Source organism: Rattus norvegicus, chromosome 1 (assembly GCF_021556685.1).
Source record: "Rattus norvegicus strain SHRSP/BbbUtx chromosome 1, alternate assembly SHRSP_T2T, whole genome shotgun sequence".
Classification (NCBI taxonomy): domain Eukaryota; kingdom Metazoa; phylum Chordata; class Mammalia; order Rodentia; family Muridae; genus Rattus; species Rattus norvegicus.
This window is the reverse complement of record NC_141534.1, coordinates 123807584-123824833: the sequence shown is the minus strand read 5'-3', so window position 1 is coordinate 123824833 and position 17250 is coordinate 123807584. Positions and strand designations below refer to the sequence as shown.

General features: G+C 35.5%; 1 protein-coding gene across 3 annotated transcripts in view; it reads left to right on the top strand.

Moving 5' to 3' along the window:
* Positions 1 to 17250, top strand: part of LOC148007681 (uncharacterized) — a 164355-nt gene that overhangs the window by 38456 nt on the left and 108649 nt on the right. Inside the window, exon 1 of one of the 3 annotated variants that reach the window (XR_015646559.1) lies at positions 10467 to 10535. The exons of the other annotated variants lie outside the window; for them this stretch is intronic. The gene's annotated coding sequence lies outside the window, so the exon portion shown is untranslated. Of the gene's footprint in view, positions 1 to 10466; positions 10536 to 17250 lie in introns of those variants that run through there. 3 annotated transcript variants of the gene reach the window in all.

Genomic DNA, 17250 nt, shown 5'->3' with positions numbered 1-17250 from the left:
GCTAAGACTGAACCCCCAGTGAACTAGTCTATGGGGGGAGGGCGGCAATGGTGGGAGGGTTGGGAGGGGAACACCCATAAGGAAGGGGAGGGGGGAGGGGGATGTTTGCCCGGAAACCGGGAAAGGGAATAACACTCGAAATGTATATAAGAAATACTCAAGTTAATAAAAAAAAAAAAAAAAGAAATCTAAAGATGACTATAAATCTCCATTATGTATCCCCGTTGCCCCGGAAATACATTAATTTTACTCCTAACTGATTTCTAAAGAGCTTGTGAAGATCCCCTCTTCCATACTAGCAATAGGAAAGCCTAAAGCTCGTCACTTCCTCCTTATGCCGTTAGCTTTAGAAAAGATTTTGAATCCCTGGAGCCTGGAAACATGCACACATGTGTGACTGCATGGTTGTGCTGGCTCACAGGCACAGACTGGGGTTTGGGACTGTGATTAATCAAGTCAGTGCAGCAGGTTCAGTTCTGAGAAAAGCAGTCAAAGGTGCCTGTTACCTCCACCCTAGGAATGATCAGCAAGGCAGGGCAGCAACCACGGTCAGCTCCCACTTTGATCCTGTGTTTTTTAGGTAGACATGATTTTTGCACATTAAGTGTTTCAAATATGTAGCAATTAGAAAATTATTCTATATATCTCACGTCTTTGAAGGATCAGATCAGAAAACTATTACATGTGTACCTGACTTCATTTTTTCCTGTCCTGTGTTGTGTTAGCTGCAGTGGCCCTCCCCTTGAGCCTGTGCCCTGTCACTTTATCTGAGTTCTCTTACAAAGTTAAAACATTAACATTTCAAAGAGCTGACAGTATTGTGGATTATTGGTGTATGGGAATAATGGCAATCAGATAAAAAAAGAACATTTGTGTTGGTATACAGGTGCTGCATAAAAATAATATTTCTACAGGTATTTAAATTAGGTTTTGCCACACCCTGAACGATATGAAGGGGAAAAATCACTTGAAGTTTAATATACAGATTATCGTCAGAGGGAAACCACGGCACTAGGAGTTCTTACACTATGATACTTATAATAAAGAAAAGGGGTTTCCAAATTGGCTTTAACAGAGGGTAGTGGAGAGTAAATTCAGATGTATGAAGTCCCAAAATATGGAAATGTGGGATATCTTTTACACTACACACACACACACACACACAGGATATATATATATGTGTGTGTGTGTGTGTGTGTCTGTGTGTGTATGTGTATGTATATGTATATGAATATGTATATGTATACATATATGTATATGTATATGTATATATATATGTATTTATAACAGTGTTACAGAATAATAAACTTATTTTCTAAGATCTAATAAGGTAACCTAGTTTGAATGTTTACGTCCTTTATTTTCCTTTGATTTTTGTTATTTATTAGTATTTCTTAAATTTTGTAATGTTGAACAAATTCCACAATAAACTGGCGGGTTAGGGATTACATTCTTTGGATATGTTATCTTTTTTATTTTGGCTCTGCCCCCTGAATGATTGAAATTTATGTGATAGGAAAATAATGTGCTAATTTTTGGTTATTGGCCATTCTTCATCAGAAAAATCAACAATGACGTGAATTGTCTTTTTCTTTTGTTTGTTTGTTTGTTTGCAGTTGATTTGTAACTGTATTTTTCATTGAAATGTATCGTATTTTATATTTTCATTGAAAATTTATTTTAATACAATCAACCATAATTGCAGTTACCTTTTTTTACTCCTCACAGTTCCTCCCCAACTCCATTCCCTTCTGTAACTAATTCCTTTTTTTCTTTAGAACCACGCATCCCAAATTATAACAACCAAGCACAATGAAATGAAATATAATAAGATAAACAAAAACCATGATACTGAGTGTTGACAAGGCAACCCAACAGGAGAAAACTTGCAAAAGAAATAGGCAGAAGAATCAGAAACCCACTTCCTAACATATGTAGGAATCCCATAAAAACACTAAATTGAATTTTATAAGATATGAACAGAAGACCCAGTGCACGCAATTATAAACTCTTGAACACAGTGATCCACAGAGACATGTCATATCCTTTATGTCATTGTATTTTGTTTTCTATTTCAAAATGTTGTTTGGATTTAAAATTTTAATGTATTTCCAAAGTAAAGGACTGTTGTGACTAATGCCAACAGCACTTTGAGGGGTCTTGAAGGTTTTTGCTTCTGTGTTGATTAATATAGATATAGCATATTAATACCAAACCACACACTTTTGTTATTTAGCTATGTCATATAAATTTACATCTGACATAATGTCTTCTTTTTTTTTTTCCGGGGTTGGGGACCGAACCCAGGGCCTTGCGCTTGCTAGGCAAGCGCTCTACCATCGAGCTTAAATACCCAACCCATGACATAATGTCTTCTACAACTCTTTTATTATTCATGTTTTCTTTATACAATAATTGTGTTTTTTGTTTCCATATAACGTTACAGCTATATTGTTTTAGTTGGCATGGGTATTACTGATTACTACACTGAATAAGTGAATTCCTTTTGTTAGAATGGCAATTTTCATAAGAATAGTCCTGATAATCCATGACCATAAAAGACATGTCAAGCTCTGTTTTCTGTTTTAATTTTCTTAAATTTGCAATTCTTATACCTTACATTTTCATTGTAAACTTTTGAATTTTCTACAGTTATCATATATAATATATATTGTATGTACACATACACACACATATATGTATATACATACATAAATGATACTTTTCATAACATGGTGTTAATATATATTTATAATATATTTAACAATGTTGCACATAAATTTATAATATATATGTATTGTAAAGGATAGTGTGTCTATTATTTCTTTCTCAAAATATTTATTACAGAAACATTATTTTTTCACTAACTTTTAATCCTGGAACATTACTGAATGTAATTACTAGCACTATGCAGTTTCTGGTTATATATTTAGTACCTTTTTCTTATAGAATCCTATCATATTTAAATGATAATGAATTGACTTCTGCTTTTCTTACTCCTACTGCCTTTATAACTTACACACTTGTTGCTTCCCTAAGATTCCTAATATTGTACTGAATAAGACATGGAATGTGTCCTTCCTAGTCTTGTTTCTGATTTTAATGAAAATACTTTGAGTTTCTTCATTTACTAGGATGCTAGATCTGAGTTAGTCCTTTCTTGCCTTAATGCTGGAATGGGTTCACTTTATCCTTACCAGTGACCACATTTCTAAGGAAACAGGACACTTGCTTCCCTACTAGACATTTACTCCAATAGCAATGTCTGCATTCATGGTTGGAGTTTTGAGAAAACCTTCATCCTCCTTCCTTGAATTTGTCCTTGGTCTTGTGACAGGTGTACCTTTAACTGTAACCATTGGAGTTCATATTTACAAGAGCCATGACATTTATAGAGACAACATTTCACAGCATTTCTCTAATCCTCTAGCTTTATTTAATTTCTGCAACTTTTTCTTTAATATTTCTTGATGCCAAAGCAGGCTGTTTGAGATGTCCCAACTGCGGCTGAATAATAATAGTCCTTATTCTCAGTATTTTTAGTAGTTATTCATTCTATTGCTAATCAGCACCCACTATAATAAGAGTCTTATCTACTCAAAGAATCATGAGAATGTAACTATGGAAATAAACAGAATAGTTAAAAGGGTATTTGACAAAATGACCATTTAGGAAAATAATATTATTATATTCTCTGCTAGGATCTACAAATTTCGTAGGTATGTTTGCTGCCAATGTTGCAGTACCATTCCGGAATTCTCTGCTGCAGAAAAGGCATTGATTCTAATCAAGAATGAGGTTGGTTACTTGAATAAGTAGTATTACCAAAATTACACTACAAGTGCATTTGACCTGGCAGGCCAATAATTTAGCATTTAAGGTTTATCAATGGATAAGAAAATTATGAAGTTCTCCCCTGTACTTAGAAAATACAGAGTCATCTTCTAGCACTATTAAAACTATCCAGCAAGGAAAGTTTCCAGTATAGCTTAAGTTTGATTTCTCAACGTGAAGCAAATAGAATGTAAAGTCTCTGTAATAACACGGTCTTACCATGATGCTAAATAAGGCTGCCCTCTGCTACACATATAGCTGGAGACATGGACTCAGTTATTATACTGATTGTTTGGTACTTGGGGGCTCTGAAGAATCCAGTTAGTTGATAAAGCTGTTCCTCCAGAGATTGCAAACCATACATTGGCTGCATTCCTTCCCATAATTCTTCCATTGGGGTCCCTGGGATCAGTCTACCTGCTGCCTGTCAGGAGTTGCATCTATCTTAGGTGCTAGAGCCTCTAAAAAGATAGTTATAACAGATTCTTATCTGAAAACACTTCTTGGCAGCAATAGTAGTTTTTGCCTCTGCAAATGGATGGTTGCCAAAGTCGGCAGGTACTAGATAGCCTCTCCTTCAGTCTCTGATTCATTTTTTTTGCATTTGCTTTACACATGAACATTTCTGGGTTAAAGAATTTGAGATGGGTGGATGACTCTATCCCTCAATTGGAGACCATGTCTATCTATGAAAGTTGGTTTCTTCAAGTAGTATCTCCACGCTTTTGGGTATCTTAGCTAACATCATCCCTCTTAGGTCCTGAGGGCCTCTTGCATCCCTGGCATCTAGGACTTTCTAGTCCCCCTCCATACCTCAAGCCTGCATCATATTTGTATTCATTTTCCAGTCATTCTGCACTTCTCTCCAATCTCATCCCACAACTGACCCTCCCCTCCCTTTATCCCCCCACAACCGACTCCCCTATTCCAAGTCCTTCCTTGCCTCTGCCTCCCATGATTATTTTCTTCCCACCTCTAAATGGGATGGAAGCATCCACACTTGGTAAGCTTCATAGGGTCTGTGAGTCATGGGAGTTCTGAGATCTGAGGCTAATATCTATTTATCAGTGAGGCAATACTAGGAGTGTCCTTTTGGATCAGAGTTATCATATTCATGATGATATTTTCGAGTTCCACCCGTTGGCTTTCAATATTGGCAAAGTCTTCATTTTTATTAGCTAAGTAGTAGTCAATTGTGTAAACATACCATGTTTTCTGTATCCATTCTTCCGTTGAGAGACATCTGGGTCGATTCCAGCTTCTGGCTCTTATAATAAGGCTGCCATGAACATAACCAAACACATGTTCTTGTTATATGTTGGAGCATCTTTTGAATGATAGTGGTCTTCAGGTAAATATATTTCCAATTTTCTGAGGAACTTCTAGACTGCTTCCAGAGTGGTTGTACCTTCTTGCAATCCCACCAACAATGGAGGGGTGTTCCTCTTTCTCCACATCCTTGACACCATCTACTGTCAACTGAGGTTTTGATCTTACCCTTTCTGTTGGGTATGAACTGGAATACAAGTGTTGTTTTGATACAATTTGCCTGAAGACTAAGTATGTTGAACAATTTTTTAGGTACTTCATGGTCATTCAAGATTCCTCAGTTGAGAATTTTCTATTTAGCTCTATACGCCATTTTTTAATTGGGTTACTTGATTCTCTGGAGTTTAAATTATTGAGTTCTTTGTATATTTTGGATATTACATCTCTTTCAGATATAGGATTGTTACGTTCTTGTTGTTGTTTTTTCCTTTAAACAGTGTCCTTTGCCTTACAGAAATCTTCAGTCTAATGGGGTCCCATTTATCAACTATTGATCTCAAAGCCTGAGCCATTGGAGTTCTGTTTGGATGTTTTCCCATGTGACAATATGATCAAGGCTCTTTCCCATTTTTTCTTCTATCAGATTCAGTGTATCTGGTTTCATGTGCAGGTCCTTGTTCCACTTGGACTTGAGAATTGTAAAAGAAGATAAAAATCGTTCAATATCCATTTTTCTATTTGCAGATCTCCAGTGAGACCAGCACCATTTGTTGAAAATGCTTACTTTTTTGACTGTACTGTTTTCACTTCTTTGTCAATGATCAGGTGAACGCACGTGTGTTTTCATTTCTGGGTCTTCAGTTCTATTGTATTCATCTACCTAGCTGTCTCTGTACCAATACCATTCAGTTTTTATCACTATTGCTTTGTAGCAAATCTTGAGTTCAGGGATAGTGATTCACGCAGAAGTTCCTTAATTGTTGGATATAATTGTCACTATACTGGGTTTTTTATTATTCCAGAAAAGGTTGAGAATTAGTCTTTCTATATTTGTGAAAAATTGAGTTGGAATTTTGATCGGGATTTCATGGAAAGTGTGATTGCTTTTGATAAATGAACATAGTTACTATGTTAATCCTACTCCTCCATGATCATGGGAAGTCTTACAATTTTCTGTGTTTTTTTTTTTTTATTTCTTTCTTCAGAGATTTAAAATGCTTGTCATACAGACCTTTCACTTGCTAGTTAGGGTCACAGCAAGATACTTTATATTATTTGTGGCTATTATAAAGGGTGTTGTTTTCCTATTATCTTTCTTGGTACCTTTGCATTTTCCATAGAAGAAGGCTATTGATTTGAGCTAATTTTATATTCAGCCACTTTGGTCAAGTTTTTTTTATCAGGCTTAGTTATTCTCTGGTGGAACTTTGGGGTCACTTAAGTATACTGTCATTTAATCTGCCAATAGTGATATTTTAACTTTTTCCTTTCCAATTTGTTTCCCTTTGACATTTTTTATTGTCTAATTGTTCTGGCTAGAACATCAAGTAACATATTGGATAAAAAGAGAAACAGTGAGCAGCCTTGTCTTGTTACTGATTTACTATTGGACTGTTTCAAGTTTCTCTCCATTAAATTTGATGGTGGCTGTTAGTTTTCTGTATATTGTTTTTATTATGTTTAGGTATGTTCTGTGAATTTTTGTTCTATCCAAGAATTTTGACATGATGAGGTGTTATATTTTGCCAATTTTTTTTCTATACTAACTTCAGTTTTTAAACAAAAGCCCCTTATTGCACAAACAGAAGTTATTCTCAAAGGAATGGAGACACTTGCTGAAAAATACTCAGAATCAATCTCTGAATCACTACAAGCCTGCAAAAAAAGATATGCACCCAGTGACATTGCTAACTGCCACTGAGAGTTCAAGTAAGAATATATTTCATGTTGATTAAGGAGCAGAGGATATTTAATGGCAACATGGCATCTTATTAAGACTCACAGAGACCTCTTTTTTTTTAATTTAGAGAATACTTTATTAGTTTTTGTAATCAAACCCACGTAGATAAGACCTTACATATTTAATACAGTGTGTTACCCCTGTACAAATGGAAAAAACTTAAGTTCAATATTTCTAGACCAATATGGCTGTTAATTTCTGTACAGTGCCAACTCAACACAGTAAACGGGGATACTTTTTTCCAAAGTTGACAGCACAGCTAAAGTTTCAAAAAATTCAAATTATATATCTGTATATATATATTTATAGTTATATAAAAAGACCAATAATAGCAGTGTGTTATGCATCAACAGGAGCAACAGCTTTTCCACGTTCTGCAGTCATCTAAACAAAACTGTAGAGACATCCAGCACACTCCATTAAAAAAAAAAAGTAAAAAAACAAAACCCGAGAAAACAGCACAGTTCTGTTACACTTGTGGTACCTGGCACCATTTTTTTTAATTAGCTTCTCAGTCATCATCTGGAAAGAAAACATTCTGAGCAACATCATTAAAAACAGCTCTGATAAAGCACGGTCACTACTATGTATCATAAAGCAGGTACAAGCTATTTTACATCCTCAGAGGTATGATACAGTACTGTCCTACATCTATAATACTAGAGGATACAATTTAAAAGGCATTAATTGAGACTTGATTCTAATTTTCCGGCAGAGGGCCCAAAGGATGGTGTGACACAGCTTTGTAAAGAAACATACTCTAGACAGGATTTCCTTTCACTAGTGGCACAGTTCTAAGGATTCATTCTCTCCATGAATGTCAGCTAAAACCGTTATTAAAAAAATGAAATATCCCTAGAACAAAACCGTATAACCACCGGATTCACATGAAGATGACCTAGTGGAGACAAGCTGGACCTCACCTTACCAACAAGCTATCAAATATGTTATGTTTAAACAGTGAGACCTCCAAGGAAGGAGATGCCACGTAGTGCTTCAAAGCTTCGGACCACAATCAAACACAGCATCCTTTTCAACAGAAGCTTATCTAAATATGCTCAAGGATGCTGACATCAACATTTAATCATCTCCTCACTCATCCAGGAAGAAGGGGAGATCAGTTACTACTGTACTTTATTGTGTTCAACCAAATCACCATGTTACAAAAATAGCAAGCTGCCATAATAAAAAATAAGGCTCCTCTATCCAGCACCAGATAGCATCATTTTACTTTCAAGCCTAGAAATTGCACACTTGTATATAAACCAACCAAAGATGAGGATTGAGAGTTCATCTTGGTGGCTTTTTCCTTTGATGAATATGAAGTGTCCTTCCTTATCTTTTTTAATGACTTTTAGTTGGAAATTGATTTTATTTGATATTAGAATGGCTACTCCAGCTTGCTTCTTCTGACCATTTGCTTGGAAAGTTGTTTTCCAGCCTTTCACTCTGAGGTAGTGTCTGTCTTTGTCTCTGAGGTGTGTTTCCTGTAGGCAGCAGAATGCAGGGTCCTCGTTGCGTATCCAGTTTGTTAATCTATGTCTTTTTATTGGGGAGTTGAGGCCATTGATATTGAGAGATATTAAGGAATAGTGATTATTGTTTCCCTTTATATTCATATTTGGATGTGAGGTTATGTTTGTGTGCTTTCATTCTCTTTGTTTTGTTGCCAAGATGATTAATTTCTTGCTTCTTCTAGGGTATAGCTTGCCTCCTTATTTTGGGCTTTACCATTTATTATCCTTTGTAGTGCTGGATTTGTAGAAAGATATTGTGTAAATTTGGTTTTGTCATGGAATATCTTGGTTTCTCCATCAATGTTAATTGAGAGTTTTGCTGGATACAGTAACCTGGGCTGGCATTTGTGTTCTCTTAGGGTCTGTATGACATCAGTCCAGGATCTTCTGGCCTTCATAGTTTCTGGCGAGAAGTCTGGTGTGATTCTGATAGGTCTCCCTTTATATGTTACTTGACCTTTTCCCTTACTGCTTTTAATATTCTTTCTTTATTTTGTGCGTTTGGTGTTTTGACAATTATGTGATGGGAGGTGTTTCTTTTCTGGTCCAAACTATTTGGAGTTCTGTAGGCTTCTTGTATGTCTATGGGTATCTCTTTTTTTAGGTTAGGGAAGTTTTCTTCTATGATTTTGTTGAAGATATTTACTGGTCCTTTGAGCTGGGAGTCTTCACTCTCTTCTATGCCTATTATCCTTAGGTTTGATCTTCTCATTGAGTCCTGGCTTTCCTGTATGTTTTGGACCAATAGATTTTTCCGCTTTACATTATCTTTGACAGTTGAGTCAATGATTTCTATGGAATCTTCTGCTCCTGAGATTCTCTCTTCCATCTCTTGTATTCTGTTGGTGAAGCTTGTATCTACAGCTCCTTGTCTCTTCTTTTGGTTTTCTATATCCAGGGTTGTTTCCATGTGTTCTTTCTTGATTGCTTCTATTTCCATTTTTAATTCCTTCAACTGTTTAATTGTGTTTTCCTGGAATTCTTTCAGGGATTTTTGTGTCTCCTCTCTATGGGCTTCTACTTGTTTATTTATGTTTTCCTGGAATTCTTTCAGGGATTTTTGCGATTCTTTCAGGCATTTTTCGATTCCTCTCTGTAGGCTTCTACTTGTTCTCTAAGGGAGTTCTTCATGTCTTTCTTGAAGTCCTCCAGCATCATGATCAAAAATGATTTTGGAACTAGATCTTGCTTTTCTGGTGTGTTTGGATATTCCATGTTTGTTTTGATGGGAGAATTTGGCTCCGATGTTGCCATGTAGTCTTGGTTTCTGTTGCTTGGGTTCCTGCGCTTGCCTCTCGCCATCAGATTATCTCTAGTGTTACTTTGTTCTGCTATTTCTGACATTGGCTAGACTGTCCTATAAGCCTTTGTGTCAGGAGTGCTGTAGACCTGTTTTCCTCTCTTTCAGTCAGTTATGGGGACAGAGTGTTCTGCTTTCGGGCGTGTAGTTCTAAGGCATAATCTTAATAAAGTAGCATCTTTTATTCTTTAGTGATTTCTCCTGATATTACAAGTATCTAGTACTTTCGTACATTCTGTAATTTTATTACATTTTTCCTAAGCACTCTTTCTTTCTTGTGTATAGAGATCTAAATGTGAATATAATTCAATACCCTGTAGTCATCATTGCCCAGAAAGCACCTTGAATTTATCCCTGACCAATTTATACAGGGGTTGTGAAGACCCAGCGCTTTCATTCTAGCAATAGTACAGCTTAAAGATCACATCTGCCTGCCTTGTGTCATTAGATTTCGAAAAGATTTTGAATCTCTGCAGCCTAGCAACCATGCACGCATGCGTGATTAGAGGGTTATGCTGGCTCACTAGCACAGACTGGGGGCGGGTTCAGTGTGATTACTTAAGTCATGCAGCAGGTCCTGCTCACAGAAGAGGCAGACATAGATGCCTGTCACAAGCACCCTAGGACTGGTCAGCAAGGCAATGCAGCAAACAAGGTCAGCTCTTTCAAACCCCCAAAATATTTTCATAGGTAGATAAGATTTTTTTCACACTAAATATTTCAGATTTGTTGGGATAAAAGATTATTCTCTAGATCTCAAGCATTTGACTCTGAAAAGTCAGATCAGAAAGCTATCAGATCAGGTCCTTGCTTCCTTTGTCCTGTCTTGTGTTTGCTGCTGTGCCCCACCCCTTAAGCTGTCAATCTGTCCTGTCACTTCAGGTCCCTCCTCTTCCAGGGTGAACATTAGCATTTCAAAGAGCTGACCAAATTGTGGATTATTGGTGTGTGGGAGTAATGGCAGTCAGGAATATAAAAAGGACATTTAAGTTTGTGTACGGATTTAGCATAAAAATTACACCCATAAAGGAAGTTACAGTGGTATCTCAGTATCTGCCATAGACTGAATGATATGAAGGGATTAAAATCACTTTGAGAGTTAACATACAGATTATCATCAGAGGGAAAGAACACAATAGATGATGTAGTTTGTACCTCCCAGTTTCTGAATAGTTGGGTCATCAGGTAAGAATGGGTTTTGATGTTCTGATAGTTATAATAAAGGAAAGGGGTTTCCAAAATGGCTGTAAAAAAGAGTAGTGGGCAGAGTGTATTTGGTTTTGTGAACTGCAGGCATGTGGAAACGTGCTGCACCGTCCAGCAAGTTTCCACATGTATATATCTATATATCTATATCTATGTCTATATCTATATCTATATCTATATCTATATCTATATCTATATCTATATCTATATCTACATATATATATATACATATGTGTATGTACATATATATGCACAAAAACACACACATACTCACATACTCACATCACATACACTTTATAGAGTAGTACAGAATAATAAACCGTTTTCTTCTGTGATCACATAAGGTGATCTAGTTTGAATGTTAAGACAATACTTTAGTGTCTTTCGGTATATGTTATTTGTTAATATGTTTTTACTTTTAAATCTTGCCCAGATTCAATAATAAACTGGTGGAATGAAACTAACTTTCTTTGGATATGTAATCTATACTTTGCTTTGATCCATTGATTTGGATTAACTTTATAAGATATGCAAAATATAATGCAGATTTGTTTTTGGTTTTTTTGTGCGGTTATGTTTTTTTGGGGGGGTGGCTGGGCTATCCTCCATCAGATAAATCCACAAGGGTGTGCCTTTCTTTTGTTTCTGTTCCTTTGTATTCTTTCTGGGCTTTTTGGAATTATATTTTGTTTTTTATTATAAAATGGTGTTGTAGTTTTAGTGAAAATTGATTTTTCTCCCAATTTTTCATTTCCATTTTAATTTTTATTTATATCACGGTTATATTTTTCCTTTTTTAAAACTCTTCCCAGTTTCTCCCCACCTCCTGTCCCTTCCAGATCTCTTCCCTTTCTGGCTCTTATGAGGAAAATTACACCCAAGGGATAACAACCAAAAATTAACAAAATGAAATATAGTAGGATATTTAAAGAACATATTGAGGGTGGACAAGGCAATCCAACAAAGTAAAACGAGCAGACACAAAAATCAGAGACCAATTTTTAACACACTCAGGTATGCCATAAATATACCTAATTGAATGCTCTAAGATGTGTAAGAGGAAAGAATGCAGACTGATAATAGACTTTGAGACACAGATTTACTCACAGGCACGCCCTATACTTTTACCTATTGTATTTTGTTTTGTATTTCAAAATGTTGTTTGGGTTTCAGATTTTAAAAAATAATTTATAAAATACATGCCTATTTTGATCCAAGCCAACATCATTCTGAGGGTTTCCTGAGGCTGTTGCTCCTAAAGAGGTGTTAATTAATACAGAAATAACAGAGTAGCACCATTCATTATAGTTTTTGTTACTTCAGCTATTACACAATACAATTTGAAATCTGGCATGTTGATATCTCCTCAACTTTGTTTACTATTCAGGTTTATATTACAGGGTATCTTTTTTGTCTCCATATAATTTTACAACATTATTTTTTAATTTCTGTGAACGATATTATTGTTCATCATCAAATATATGCATAGGTAATATATATGTAACATTTTATATAAAATGTTGTTATATAATATATATTATATAACAGTATTATGTATAATGTTTTTTTTTTCTTTTCTTTTCTTTTTTTCGGACCTGGGGACTGAACCCAGGGCCTTGCACGTGCTAGGCAAGCACTCTACCACTGAGCTAAATCCCCAACACTATACATAATGTTTTATAAATGACATTGTTTACATAGTTTGTTCCTCAAAATATTTGTTACTTCTGGACATGTCTTTTCATTAATTTTTTCACACTGTTACATTGCTGAAAGTAATTTTAATCATTATCAGGTTTCTGCTGCCACGTTTAGAAACTTTTATGCATACATAATATCTTAGTCAAAGGAATCTCCTAATACTTTGCTGAATAAGACAGGAAGAATGAACTTTCTTGTCCTGTTCCTGATTTTAATAAAAAAAATTGAATTTCTCACCATTAAACATGATGCTCCCTCTGTTTTTGTTGTCTGTTGTTTTATTTTTCTGAAATATGTTCTGTTTACCCTTAGCAGTGACCACATTTCAATGGAAGGACACTTGCTACCCCATTAGCCATCTATGTCAGTAAGAATGTGTGCAGATAGAGTTGGAATAACGAGAAGCACTCCTCTTCCTTTCTTGAATTTTTTCTCAATCTTGTGAGGGGCACACATGTAATTCTAACTATAGGAGGCCATGTTTACAATAGCCAGGCCATTTATAGAGACATTCCAAGGCATTAGATCCTGTCCTCTAGTTTTTACCCAGTATAGGGACATTTAGAATCCCCAACTGTGTCTGAGTACTGACTGTTGTTTATTCACTGTCCTTTGTGTGGATATGTATCATTGTGCCAACAAAAAAAAATTAGTAATAGAATTGTTATCTACAGAAATAATCAGCAACACATGCCAAAGGGCATAACAGAAATATTTAAAAGGGAATTTGGCAAAATTAATATTTAGTAAAGCAATGCTAGTGTGTTTTCTGGTAGGATCTTTAAAATCCCTAGCCAAGTTTATTGATCATGTTTGTAGTATCATTCCTGAATTCTCCCCTCTAGTACTGGCCTCCCTCTAATTAATAATTTGGTTTGTTAAGCACAAAATTCCCTTTACACAGTTGAAATGTTAATGCATTTTACTAGGCCAGTCATTATTGTAGCATATAAGGATTATTAAAGGATAAGAAAACCATTATTTTTCCTTAATGGAGACTCGATAGTGTTTTCTAGCATTAAGAAAGATAACCACCAGGGAAACTTTGCTGGATAGCACAAGGTTTAATTCTCTATGTCCTGCAAAGAAATTTTATTGTGTGTATACATCATGATCTTATCTTGAAATCTGCTGGAACAAACTGATATACCACAAGTGGATGATAAAGCATTGTTTATAACATTCAAATTTGGAGCACTTATTTCCCAAGACTGGTCTGTAGTAAGAAAGTAACTCATAGATTAAACCGGAATTTATATAAAACCTAAGGTCATAATCTTCGTATTTCAGACTTTTTAAAAAGGAACTGCAGCACAACAAATTTATCAATTCCAATATTACCTTTTTTCTCTATTATTTTATGCATTTCAATATTTTGACCTCCCTTTTTTCAAAGAACATCCACAAATGGTGAAGGGAAAAATCATAAAATTTACATAGTATATTGGTGTAGGCAATTTGGAATCATGATGCATTACTAACATTGCCTTTACTGTAATCCTGTCCCCATTTTAACTCACAAAAGCAATAATGTCTATCATGATGGTACCTTCGTCTGAATGCACTGTTTTAATTATTTAATGATCACGAATACATGGAAAGCACCATCCACATGGGTTTATGGAATCTATCAATAATTTGCATTATTGTGCCACATATTTTTACTCAGAAAATTCTACATGTGCTAACTCTGAAAATTGCATATATTAACTTATACAATATAAACAAGAATCACTGCCTTCCTATTTAAGAAATAAATTATGCCTACTCATTTATCCTTGTGTATGTGTGGTTTTCTAGTCTCTGAATATTTTTCATGGGAACACTTATTTATTGGTATGTTTATGAGTTATGGGTTGATTTAAATCCGTAAGATTTAGCACAATAATAGTAGTCGATGTGCAAGTAGTATGAATGCACTGTTTAGGTGCAGGATCCTACTACGGAAAACTGTGCCAATTTTAGAATTCATTGTGGGACTCAAATCCAACTTAAAATGTTGGTTATTCTCATGATAGGCAATTCATCACCGTATTGGAAGTATTCATTGGCAGAGAGTATACCCAAGCTTGACAAAGTAGTGATTTCATTTCACCTTCAGTAGCCTGCTTCATATATTCTGGTACTGTGAAAACTATTCTCTAAGATACACAGTAGAATCAAGCTTATTGTGCAATGCTAGATAAATTTATCTCTGTTCTTTGACTTAACCGTGTGCTTACTTCAGCAATAGGGTCTTACTTTAAAATCCTGTATAATAACCAAGAAGGTTTTTAATGGGATGTACTGTATGGGAAATCTCTGAAAAGTGAATTAAAAGTAGACAATCCAATCTGGCACTGGACCATGTACTAGTCTGGCTATAGTGTCCTGTCGAGAAACCATTGTCTTATTACTAGTTAACCTTATTTGGAAAATGTTTCTAACAGAAGTTTGCTTCCATATGCTTTTTTCAAAACGACTTTAGGGATATTTACCCTTCCTCACATTCATTCCTCAAATCACAGCTTCTACTACCATCACCATTTATTCAGTGGTTTGTTTATGCTTGGCCCAGGGAATGGCACTGTTAGGAGATATAGCTTTGTTGGAGTAAGTGTGTCACTGTGTGTGTGGAGTTCAATACCCACATCTTAGCTATCTGGAATCCATCTTCTGCTTGATGCCATTATAATATAGGTGTAACTCTCAACCCTTGAATGCCCATGTCTGCCTTGACACTGCCATGCTTCTACCTTAAAGATAATAGACTGATCCCCTGAACCTATAAGCCAGCCCCAATTCAATGTGATCTTTATTAGTGCTGTCTTGTTCTTGGTTTCAGTTCACAGAAGTAAAAACCTTAGTAAGACACTTAGTCTGTCACTAGTTTCCCTTCATATTTATACCATTGTTTTGTAAAAACTCCCCTCCAATGAAATACAGACCTATGATATTGTGAGTTTCCTGACTTATGTATTTATTACCACTAGAACATGTGTATGTGAAAATCATTTTTAACTTTTTAAAATTTAAATTTATATTTTATTTCTTCCCTTTACTTTCTGCTTGCTGTCCCCTCACATGTCACCACCACTCCCACAACCTTTCCCCTATTCTCCCCCTCCTCTTCTAGGCAGGTGAGGCCTGTCTAGGCATCCTAAGACCCTGGCAATTTAGACAAAGGTGATTGCTGTTTAAGCCTTGCAATTTGAGTTTTCTCTCTAAAATACATATACATGCACATGTAGTGAGCTGACTCTCCAAATTTTTCCTGTTACCTTTATATGTGGTCATGTCACACACACACACACACACACACACACACACACACACACAGAGAGAGAGAGAGAGAGAGAGAGACACACACGCACACACACAGAGAGACAGAGACAGAGAGACAGAGAAAGAGAGAATAAATCTCTGTGTATCTTACACTGAAGTCAGTGTGTAGTTGTCAACAGTAGTCACAACATTTAAGAAAGATGACTTTAGTTCTATACTGTCTATAATACTCATAACTCTACAAGCCTTTCTTCCACAATGAATCATGAACCCTGGGAGATAAAAAGGATATAGATATTTTATTTAGTGACTGGAATTGATCATTGTCTTACGCCATGCATCTTGAACAGCTATTGATCTTTATGTTAGGCATGATGTTCTAGCAGAAGAATCTTCTCTCAAGAGGGTTGAAAAATACAGTAAGCTATGGGTCTAAGGATAAGTCATTAGGACTTAGATTAATACTATGTTCTTTTATCAGAGTAATAACATTTGCTTTCCCTTCAGGCCTATGTTATGTTTGGCTACAGGATTTTGATTCGAATAGCAAGAAAATTTATACATTTCAATTTGAGGAACAAGCCTTAAATCCAGCCAGAATGTAGGCTGGTTATTTTCGTGTCAATCATAACACTATTGCATTAGTAGGTAATTTTTCCAGCCTTGTTAATGTAACAAGTTGGTGGATTCACAGCTATATATACTGCAGTATAAATTGTTTCTGAAAAAGATACAAAACTAGATGGGCAGGGAAGGATTTCTTCTGGAAGAAATGGAAGGAAATGTGAATATGATCAAGCCACACTAAGAAATTCACACACACACACACACACACACACACACACACACACACACACACAAATATAATGCATAAATACATGCATGAAATTTTGCTGATGGCATGTTTTTATTATATCCATAATAATAAAATATAGATAAGTAGGTAGATATATAGGTAAGTAGGTAGTTAGAATGATCATAGATAGATAGATAGATAGATAGATAGATAGATAGATAGATAGATAGATGATAGATAGATAGACAGACAGATCTTGGTGAATTGGATTCTATCAACAATATTCAGTTAATTACTGAAGGTCAATATCTCAAAGTGCCACTCCACATTTGTTCATTATCCTTTACCCTTTTCCCTGTCCTACATACAGTAACAGTTGGGTGCATGTGACTTTATAATGTTA